This window comes from Bidens hawaiensis, unplaced genomic scaffold, assembly GCF_021521415.1.
Source record: "Bidens hawaiensis isolate Kalapana, Puna unplaced genomic scaffold, B.hawaiensis_p1.1 tig00005061_1, whole genome shotgun sequence".
Classification (NCBI taxonomy): Eukaryota; Viridiplantae; Streptophyta; class Magnoliopsida; order Asterales; family Asteraceae; genus Bidens; species Bidens hawaiensis.
In genome coordinates, this window is record NW_027491322.1 from 1,598,954 (window position 1) to 1,607,976 (window position 9,023).

The 9,023-nt window shown below is 36.8% G+C and overlaps 1 pseudogene; it reads left to right on the forward strand.

Moving 5' to 3' along the window:
* The first annotated feature begins 4,902 nt into the window (after nt 1-4,902).
* On the forward strand, nt 4,903-6,975 carry LOC143628783 (pentatricopeptide repeat-containing protein At1g20230 pseudogene; annotated as a pseudogene).
* Nucleotides 6,976-9,023: the final 2,048 nt, after the last annotated feature.

Here is a 9,023-nt window from a genome sequence, read left to right on the forward strand (position 1 = left end):
AGATTGATATAAGATACGAAGGTGATTTTGTAGGCCACCTCTATTAACTTAATGTAAGAAGGCATAAACATCAAATTTAATAGTATTTTTGACGGACAAATGTTTAAAATCCTGACTACGCGTCGATTAATTCCTGATCAATCATTAGTCGCTACCGTATCTTCTGATTAATTCCCATTTATCTAAAATCAGCCAAAATTGAAAATTTTATACAAAAATTTGGAATGTATACGTATATTTAAAAATTTACATATAAATTCTAATCCGATTAATCCCAACTAATCCCTCAAGTTCCGAATCGATAATCAAACACAATGCAAACAAATTACTCTTGTTTATTAATCAGAAAATATTACTTAAAAAAACCGATTACAACTCTCAAACCCTAACTCGGTTTGACTCTTGATGAACCTTAACTTGGTTGCATCCATATGAACCTTAACTCGGTTGCATCTCGTTTTTCTCTGGATGAATCTTAATTCGGTTGCATCTCACACGTTTTATAATGTCTAACCTTAACTTGGTTCATATAGAATTATTGGCTAATCTAACTTATTAGCTAAGACATTACCTATTTTAATTACAATACAATTTGAAAACATAACCACCTATGACCAGCTTGTCAACATTAGTCCCTCAAGTTCACCGACTTGTGATTTGGAGTCTGAAATTACTTCCAACAATCCATATTAATCTCGATTAGTCGCTAGTCCCTACCGTACCGTCCGACTAGCGCCTAACGATTTCTACAACACTGCTAAGTTTATTGTGTACTAAATAATTAGAAACATTGAATCTCATAGTTGAATGATTCTCCCATAAATTTATATAAAATACATATATGACGTTTGTTTGATTTCCAAACATAGGTTTTCTGTTACATATGTATTGGAGGTGATGGTGTTCTCATAAATTTAAGAAAGTTGAGGGGTAATAGTTGTGACGTATGCGGAAGTAATAAATATGGCACCGCTACAGTGCACCAAACAACTGATATCCGATTTGTAGCTTACATTTATAATAGTGTGATAACTTATAAGTTATAACATGTAGATTATATTTAACTAGTCTTTTCCTTGGTGCGTTGTGTCGTGGCAAGTCGGTTAAACAAGAGCAATGGTGAAACTTAAGCGTTATCTGTCGCAAGTGTTGAGGCGGTAAGTCAACGCGAACTTAGTCGGTTTCGGTTACGTGCGTTATTGTACCAGTACTAAAACAAAATAAAAACAAAAATTAATAAAATTTGAGGTGGACCAATAAGACGGCGTCGGTCGGTAACACTCAAGCATTGGTAAAATCCGACCGTTGTCAAACCCGGGCGTTGATGAGATGAGTCTACGCAAATTTATAGTTGGTTTCTGTCACGTTCGTTACGGTAGCAAAACTAAAAAAAACCCGGCATTTAGTCAGTTTTTGTTACATTTGTAACGGCACTGGAACTAAAACAAAACGCGTTGAGTCTACTCGAATTCGGCCGGTTTTCGTCACGTTTGTTATGGTACCAGAACTAAAACAAAACAAAAAACAAAATTAACATTCGGTCGGTTTTCGTTATGTTTGTTACGGATCGAAACTAAAACAAACCAAAAGTACCAATAAGGACTTTGCTACACCAAACTTCTTACTTGTATTATATATTATATAATAATTTTAAGTGATCTTTTACCGGACAAAAAGATGCTTAGTAGTAACTTAGTTAAAAAAGACAACCATCATCTGTAATTGAGTTAATGTTAAAAATGTTAAAATTGAAGGAAACTCTTGTTGAGTTGATAGTAACCAAATAACCATCAACTCATACATTTTTCACTAAGTATCGTGTCCTTTAAACTAAGTACCGTGATGCTTTGAACTATAAAACACAAGTATTTGGTTTATTTCAAATTAAATACGCGTGTTGTTTCTCTTTGACTTTTCCAATTGAAGATTTTGAGAATATCGTTGGATTCGTGTACGATTTGGAGATATATTCAGGCAATTCCAAACTACAAAACATAAAAAATAAAAGTCATTATATACGATCTAGTATTTAGATTCTGCCTCGATTTGGTACTGCTTTCATGTCGAAACAGTGTTATGCCCTTGCCGGAGAGATATATTTGCCTCAATTGTTTAGATCTTTCATCAACTTAATTTGTTCATAGCATGTTCCAGTATTTCGATAGTTTTTAGGTTTTCAATTTAATATTGAATGGATTTAATTAAAATGATGTTAATGCATGGGATTATAACTTTTACGTTTTCACCCTATAAATACTACATAAAGACAATAGTCAATCTTGTAAAGAAGTTCTTCTCAACCTCTTTAGAATATGAATCTATCTTAATCGGGTACATAGCTACAAGTATAGGAAAATGTAGATGCAAACAAATAATTTGTGCGGTCTTGAATAAAAAAAAACATAAGGGTTGTATTGTTAAGTAATTTTATATTAAATGTGACCCATTAATTTTAAAAATCTTGGGAAAAAAAATGCAGCAAGGATTGAATAATTTATGAATGAGTAAACCATGGTTTTCGTCAAACATGTCATTTTAGTTCAATAGTTTCAAATTTACGATTTTTGTTCCTATGGTTTCATTTCACTTGCAATTAACCCGAATTCATTGATTCCGTTAATTCTTGTCGTTAAACCCATTAGCGTGTTCTTCACTTGAGGGGCAGATTTCCCTTTTTCTCCCAAATAAACCGTAGTCTTAGTTCCCCAGCCCCCTCACTTGAGGGGCTGGGCTGTATTTTGGGGAAAAAAAAGACAAAACTGCCCCTCATGTGAAGGACACGCTGGTGGGTCTAACAACCAGACTTAACGGTTTTAGTGAATTCAGGTTTAATTGCAAGTGAAATCAAACTACAGGGACGAAAATGAAAATTTTGAAACTATTGAACTAAACTGCAGATTTAAACAAATCACATGGACGAAAACCGCAGTTCATAAACATATGAAAAGAAATCATGTGCAACCTGCCAAGCAAAGCTGTAGTAGTACCAGTCATCTTCATTTTATAACAAAACACAATTTTTATTTCTCTAAACAAATTCATAAATATTAAGATCTATACTCTCAGATTCCATGTGGAGACAATGTCTTCCAAGAAAACATTGTTCACCAAACAACCGGCAACATATATAGCAAGTAAACATTATCAGCAATGACTAGGACTAGATTTAAAAAGTACTCATTCCTATAACCTGATCATGTTCCTATGCATGTAAACTGTTGGTCATACATAAATGTTTTTTACAAATGCTTATCTGCTGTTGTCTGGAAATCTGAAACAACATTCATCCATTGAAGGTGGTGATTCATGCATGCAGAATGATCTGGAGGGGCTGGTTTAAGTTATACCTTCATCGATCGACACACGTATATTTGTTGATCAATTCCGCGATATAAAGATGACGAATACATAATAATCAAACAAATGTCAATGATGAGTATGCTATAGGAAGTTTTGGTTGTTGGTCTTTCTGGTGTTGGTTGTTGACAGTGTTGTAAAAATCGCTTGTCGGTGGTCAGGCGGTGGTATGGGGACTAGCGATTAATCGGATCGGATTTTAATGTATAATTTTCGGTTTTATATATGTAAGCACACATTTTTATATGTAATTTTCAGTTTTATACTCACACAAACATATTTTGGTGGAAATTGACTGGAAGCTCACTGGAAACCATTGGTTCTTGCTAGTCTCTCGCTGGAAACCGCCGATTTTGGCAGGATTTGACCGTTGACCGATTAATTAGCCAACTGGCCCAAAAATAATCAGTGAAGTAGGGACTAGTGATTAATTGGGATTAATCAGTGCCTGGTCGGAAATTTTTCAATATTGGTTTATGATTTTAAAACTGATTACTTGATTCTGTATGGTATTTTAATCTTCCCACTTGCTTAACAACTTGAGAGGAGAAGCGATGAACAAGTTACATGGCAAAATTGCCAATTATGATATTCCAAATCTTTAACTCTTTAAGGTTTCAAATTATTGGGTTAATTGATCCAACAAATCATGGCATTACAAGTAGAGATGCACAAACCGGTTTTAAAACTCAAAACCGGTTTGGGTTGAAACATGTTCGGTTTGGTCAACAAAAGTCAAAACCGGTTTATAATCGGTTTCGGTTCGGGTTGAAACCGGTTTCTTAACTAGGGTACCATCGGTTTACGTTTGGGTTTTAACCGGTATTGGCCTGTTTCGGTTCGCTTAACCAGTTTGAAACAGGTTTCGGTAGAGAGAATTACAAACCGGTTCTGAATCTACGGTTTCAAACCGGTTTTTACATAATCATTTTCAAACCGGATCGATTTCGGTTCGATTTTCGAATCGGTTCGGTTAACCGGTTTATTTGCTCAGCTCTAATTACTAGAAACAAGATTCTTTTTGAGCAATTTAAAAGAACCCAAAGAAGTTTCTAACCCACAATTAGGTTCTCGGTTCAGAGCAATTTCATAGAATAGTAACTAAGTTTTAAAAGTGCTTTAATTAGGTCGCTCAAATTTAAAAAAAGTTCAAACTAATTCACTTAACTTTCATATATATTAAATTAAAGGTTTTAACATGACTTTTTTAACATTTTTCTCTTTTGTTTTATATAGGAAATCTTTTTATCTATATTTTTATGTTGACGTTGAGCGATGATGTGAGTTTATTTTTTAAATTTAACTGCATATATTGAAATTCCGACTCCCGCACCTTATCCTCCATTGTTTTCTTGACGCTTAAAAATGGGTGATGGTCGATTTGAATATTTAGTGATCCGTTTTTTGGGGAAATTTGTATGGGTGACCTAATCGGAACCCTTTTGAACTTTCGTAGGTTTATAATGAGACATGTATAGTTTTGAGAAGTTGGTCTATTATTACCGTTAAAATTCTTTAAAATCAAACAACATTTTGCCTCCAAATTCTCTTACTCAAATGCTTCCGAAGCTACCCAGTAACCTCCCACCCAATATCAGTCTCAAACTCATCAAAACATACTGCGATTCGGACGATTTAACCCGTGCACGCCAACTGTTCGACAAAATTACCCACCCAGATTTTCGCTCTTGGACCGTGCTAATTTCCTCTGACACAAGAAGGGGTTATAATAATGAAGCTATTAATTTATACACCCGATTGCGTGACCGAGAAATCCCACCCGACAAATTCGTACTTTTATCGTTAGTCAAGGCGTGCGCCACATCGAGAGATCTTGTTCACGCGCAACGAGCTTATAAAGATGCGGTCACATTCGGGTTTTGTCAAGATCTTGTTTTGGGGAATGCAATGATAGATATGTTTGGAAAGTGTAAGCATCTTGACGGTGCGAAACGAGTGTTTGACGAGTTGTGGTTTAGGGATGTGATTTCGTGGACGTCGATATGTTCGTGTTATGTTAATTGTGGGAAACCGAAATTCGGGGTTGAAATGTTTAGAGAAATGGTTTTGAATGGAGTGAAGCCGAACTCGGTTTCGGTTTCGTCGATTCTCCCAGCGTGTTCGGAGTTGAAGTATTTGAATTTATGTAGAGAGATACACGGGTTCGTGTTGAGAAATGGAGTTGAGGAGAATGTGTTTGTTAGCAGCGCGCTTGTGAATATGTACGCTGGCTGTGTACGCATTAAACAAGCTGAACTAGTGTTTGATAAAATGGTTAATAAAGATATTGTGTCACATAATGTGATGATATCTGCATATTTTGAGAATAATGAGCCTGCAAAAGCTCTTGATATATTCAAAAGGATGAAAATTGGATCATCAAAGTTGAATTATGCGTCTTGGAATGCTGTTATATGCGGGTGCTTACAGACGGGTAGAACACAGCAAGCGTTAGAATTATTATCGGAAATGCAACACGCGAAGTTCAGCCCGAACCAGATTACGTTGACCGCTGTGTTAACTGCGTGTACAAATTTAGAAAGCTTGCGAGGTGGTAAGGAGATTCACGGTTACATATTTAGACACGGGTTCTTAACCGACACAACAACATTAACCGCGCTTATATTCATGTATGCTAAATGTGGGAAGCTTGAAACATCTCGAAAAGTGTTTAACATGATAACTGTAAAAGATACGGTCACTTGGAACACGATGATTATTGCAAACTCAATGCATGGGAATGGGACCGAAGCATTGAGTTTGTTTAACCAAATGCTAAACTCGGGTATCAAACCGAACCAGGTTACTTTCACGGGTGTTCTTTCCGGTTGCAGCCACTCGCGGTTAGTTGACGAAGGTCTGTTTATCTTCAACTCGATGAGGCGGGTTCACATGATCGAACCAGACACCGAGCATCACTCGTGTGTGGTAGACATTTTAAGCCGCGCGGGGCGGTTAGACGAGGCGTATCGGTTCATACAAAATATGAAAACCGAACCGACTGCTTCTGCGTGGGGTGCGTTGCTCGGTGCGTGCAGAGTGTATAAGAATGTCGATTTAGCACGAATTGCAGCCACACGGTTGTTTGAGATCGAACCAGACAATGCAGGAAATTATGTTTTGTTATCTAATATTTTGGTTAATGCTAAACTATGGGGTGAAGCCTCGGAAACTAGAAAGTTAATGAAACATAAAGGAATAACAAAAGAGCCCGGTTTCAGTTGGGTTCGGGTTAAAAACCAGGTGCACACTTTTGTGGCTGGTGATAAGAGAAACAAACACACTGATGATATTAACATATTCTTGAGTAACATGAGTGAGAAAACGAGGCAACTCGGGTACTTGCCCGACACCGAGTTTGTGCTTCAAGATCTTGATTGTGAGGAGAAAGAAGATGCATTGTGTAATCACAGTGCTAAGCTTGCAGTGGCTTTCGGGTTACTGAATTTGAACGGTGAATCGTCGATTACGGTTTTTAAAAACTTCAGGATTTGTGGGGATTGTCACAATGCCATCAAGTTTATGGCTAAAATTGTTGGTGTGACTATAGTTGTTAGAGATTCATTGAGGTTTCATCATTTTAGAGATGGAGATTGTTCCTGTAAAGATTTTTGGTGAGCTTTGTATCCTATAAAATTTATTATTGCACTAGCTGTAAATGGGTCGGTCTGGGTCAGTTTTGGGCTCAAACTGAACCAAAAAGACTGTAAATTCGGTTTATGAGTTTTTAAAAACCGTTCGGTTTTGGTTTTAAAAGCGTCTTTGGTTCGATTTCGGTTTTACCAAATTTTTAGCTGAAAAGAAATTGGCCCGTGATAATAAATTTTGGTTTGAAACTTTGAGCCCAAATTCTTTTGTTTATTAATGATTAATTGATTATTACACATTTGGACCTAAAATTTTTGGGCTAAATCATTTATTATTTTCTTATAAATTACTTAATTTTTTTTTTCGGTTTGGTTCCAATTGGTTTGCTTTGATTTTTTCGGTTTTTGGTTACTAGTAAAACAGAAACTGAACCGAAAGATCTTTTTAAAAAAGCTTAAAACCAAACCGTCAGTTTGTGATTATGTTCAGTTATTTCGGTCCGTTTACGTACAGTTCGATTATTTCGGTTTCATTCACACCCCAGGCTGCCATTATTATTAATGTAAACTTGCAGACCACAATGCACCTATGTTTTGTGCGTATTAAAACTTAAAACTTAAAAGATTGTGTTGTAAACTGTGATTGTAGTGACTAGTTGCAGACAGTTGGAATATTGGAAAGATTTGTGTGGTGTTTCGGAAGATAAGCAGATAGGAGTCTAGGATAAGATGATGTTCCATTGGCTGGTTTGGGTTATTTTTGATGGTTTTGTGTAGTGCCACGTGGGATTCATGGTTTGTAGGAGAAACATATGCATTTCCACTTAATAGACAATGATTTATATCTAAAATATAAAATAAAACATGTTAACGCTCGGTAACTCGTAGCATCACCACTTTTTATTAGGGATGAGCGTTTTCAGTACCGGTACCGATTAGTATTTCCCGAATTTTGAATGAAATACTGGCACCGTACTAGTTCCAAACTGAACATTTCAGTACAGGTACTGGTACCAAATATTTCAAATTTTCGGGATCGGGATTTTCGGGATTGGGACTAGCCGGCACCGGTAGCGGTACCTAGGGATGAGCAAATTCGGTATTGGTACCGATACCGAAATCAGTACCGATTCGGTACCACAGTTTTGAGTTTCGGTATCGGTACGGTACCGGTACGTACAGTTTTCCCGAATTTTACCTTAAATGCCGGTACCATACTGGTACCGGTACCGAACCGAAAATTTCGGTACTGGTACCAACAATTTGCGTTTTTTGGGAACGGGATTTTCAGTACCGATACGGTACCGCTCTCATCCCTACTTTTTACTAGTGGTATCGAGATCTAGGCCCAAAACGGTTCAGGCACGGTCAAAGATGATCAACTCGGATTTTTTATTTAAACCAGTTCGGGTTTAAATTGTTTATGAGGGAGAAAGAATCGGGTTTTGGTGAGTTTGAAACCGGGTTTTGACCGGGTTCAAAGTAGAGGGTTATAAACCGATTTCCACCGTACAATTTGGTCCAGGTTCAATGTCATAATATTTCTTAATATATTACATTAGGTTGTAATGAGATGCGATCGATCATACATGTCATAAAGAGTTGCACTGAGCCTTTGAGTTATAAGTAGAGGTGTACAAAAACGTTTTTAAACCCAAATCGAACTGGTTTATAAACCGAACCAGTTTGGTAAACGGCTGGTCAAAACCGGTTTGACTCAAACAGGTTTAGAAGCAAGATAGACCGGCCTGGTCCATGTCAGTTCGGTCTGGTTTAGAACCAGTTTAACCGGTTTCCTCAAATTGATTCGGTTTAAAGCCGGTTTGGTAGATCTTTAGGGGAACCAGTCCTGGAAATGACGGCTTGAATCTGTTTCGGTGAAAACGGTTTTTTTTTACACCTCTAGTTATAAGGGCCATGATGGGCTTTACTAAACAGGTCTTTAAGGGCTTTATATAAACCGTGTATTATTGTATTAATGAATTGTATTGGGCCTTAATAGCTTTCAACGGCCCATGACTATTAATGAACATTGTAGTTTGTGGAGGTCCTTTCTTTGGAGACCTTCAATGACGACTT